Here is a 2,866-nt window from a genome sequence, read left to right as displayed (position 1 = left end):
ATAGCCGTGTGAAGCATTCGAAATCTGACATTTTTCTACAAATTTAAAAAAAAAGATTACTCTTCGATTATTAAGAGCCAAGATAAGAATTTTTTTCAAAAAATTACTGTGACTAGGTTTTAAAATTAAGAATTCCGTCTGGCACCAATTTATCAAGGAAGAATTGAATTTGCGGTTAAAAAAATCTCGAATTATAATCTCTCATGAAACTTTTAGTTTAGAAAATTTTTTCTTTCTTAAATTTTTATTTTTTTGGTTTACTACTAAAAAATTATTTAAGTATGGAACGCATGTCTGATTAAATTTAAGTCACATTAGCTATGTTCCTTTAAATAATATGCTTTTGTTATATCTTTAACAGTTACGCTAACATTTGGCAAATTACTTATTATTATTATTTGTTTACATATGTCATATTTACATCTGCAATTAAATTAACAAAAGCAATTTTGTACTGATAATTCCGTTACATTTGTAGTTGGATTTGTAGCTAATATGACTTAAATTTCTTAATCAGACATGCACTCCATACTTAAATGTGATTTTTTAATAATAAACCGGAAAAATAAAAATTCAAGAAACAAAAAACTAAAAATTTCAATTACAATAACAATGATTACAATTATTTTGCACATTTGGTTGAGCTATTTGTTTATATCTCGTCGAGCTACCTCTGATTAAAAAGTCAGGTTTCCACATTCAATTTATTGCTGAGAAAATGTATATTTAGCAAATTTTAACGCTAATGAAATCAAATACGCGCGAATCGCTAAGCGAATCGATGTTCTCCACTCGATTGCACGCCAGCTTCCTTCACTCCGCTCGGCGCACTGCCTCGCTCGTGTTCTTCAACTTTCCAATGGTTTAAACAAACTTTTTCGGCAGCAAAAAATTCGAGAATTTTTCAACAATAAATTCAGTTCTTCCTTGACAAATTGGTGCCAGACAGAACTCATAATCTTAAAAACTAGAACCACAGTAATTTTTTGAAAAAAAAATTGTTATCTCGGCTCCTAATAATCAAAGAATAATCTTTTTTTTTTAAATTTGTAGAAAAATGTCAGATTTTGAATTACACGGCTTTACACGGCTATTTGATATAATTTTGACATATTAACAAAATTATTTCCATTTTTTTATACGGAAAAAGATACCCATTTTTATAATAGTTTAACTGCATAAAATCGTTTTGTTATTAAGTGCACGTAATAATGCAATTCTTGAAGAAGAAAAATCATCCCTGTAAATTGATATGCGACTGCTCAAAGATGAAAAAATTAAATTTTCCGCCAGACAGGGTTTTAGTGAACAAATGGCTTTTTACAAAAACTAATGAACATTTCAAGCTTGTTCAGGGATAGATTTGTTCGTCATTACGAAGGCTACATTTTACGAGAATTTCAAAGCTTTGCGTTTAAATCTCAATGAACAGTGTATTTTATTCGTTTCAAAAGTCGGATCGTGTGTTTCTGCCCGAATATAGACTCACTTTACGTGCCTTTTACGACCATTTACTGATTGTCAAGGGAGGAAAGGACAGTTTTCATTAATTTTTACAAATGTTTTAAAGAGATGTGATCTCGTTATTTCGTTTCATCTAATTTGTCTTTATTTAAAAATGGCACGCAACATAAATTAGCGTGTCATTCCTCGCTTCTGACGTCACGATTTTAACATGACCGCCGCGACTAGTCAGGAGCCTTAAACGAGAATATTAGATACGAAATTAAATTTAGCAAGAAATTATATTTTTTATATTTCTAATTCATTCGAAATGGGGCGTATATTATCAGATAATTTGAAAAAAACGTATTTATCTAGATTTAATTTAAAAGTAGATAACACTTTTATCTAAAGTGCAGATAAAGATAATGTACGGAGTGTATCCTACTAAAAACGCTAAAAGGTTTTAAAGAATGATGCCTTATACAAATTCAAGACGAAGACTATGCGATCATATTTTCAAAACGTCTTGGTTTTAAGATACAGGGTATCAAAGTTAAAGGAAAAATTTCGTTTTTTCTAAAAACTTTTTAAACCATTCAAATTATTTTGATAAGACTTTGTAAATATTTAAAGTTTTATCAAACTAACTCAAATAGTTTCCGAAATTTTTAGAGAAAAAGAAATAAATATTTTGACATTCTGTATCTTAGAAACTAATTATAAGTTGTTTTAAACGTGGTCATATAAAAGTTTTTGTCTTAAATTTGTTTGAAAAATTTCCACTTAAACTCTATTAGCGTATTTATTGTGAGTATGCCACTTCAGTAGATTATCCACTGATTTAGATTTAGAGAGTGTGTTTATCACACATAGGTTGTATACACGATGGATATTCTTTCCTACTCGTTTATTTTATCTTTATTTGAAGGATACACAAGCCACATTTCGCTTATTGTCGCAATTTAATGCAAAAATATAAATCATAAATTTATTAATTAAAACGACGCATTGGTCACATTTGCTGACATTTTGACCCGAGAGGAAAACGCTTTTTACGCGAATGACTGCTAGACGCATACTAACAGTTTGATTAAAAAGCTAGCATTTCTATTGAACTTCAGTTCAATAGGGAGGTTTTAGAATATAGTGTGACAGATGATGCTCGCGGGTCATTTTGACACCGTGAAGGGTTAAATGAAATTTTTTTATAAATATTTTTATTTTTTTTATTTTTCTACATATGTATGAGTAATATACGTAAGTGGAATAGAAATAACTTGGGTCTTGATTCCATTGGTAGGTTCCAATTTATTTCTAATTTTTCTATTTTATAATATATATATTGTAGTAAAACTTATAATACAATAAAATATTTTTAACTTTTCAAATTTCAATTCATTGAAAACGTATAATACAATAA

This window comes from Trachymyrmex septentrionalis, unplaced genomic scaffold (assembly GCF_001594115.1).
Source record: "Trachymyrmex septentrionalis isolate Tsep2-gDNA-1 unplaced genomic scaffold, Tsep1.0 scaffold207, whole genome shotgun sequence".
NCBI classification, from domain to species: domain Eukaryota; kingdom Metazoa; phylum Arthropoda; class Insecta; order Hymenoptera; family Formicidae; genus Trachymyrmex; species Trachymyrmex septentrionalis.
The sequence above is the reverse complement of the archived record's forward strand: the minus strand, read 5'-3'. Positions refer to the sequence as shown.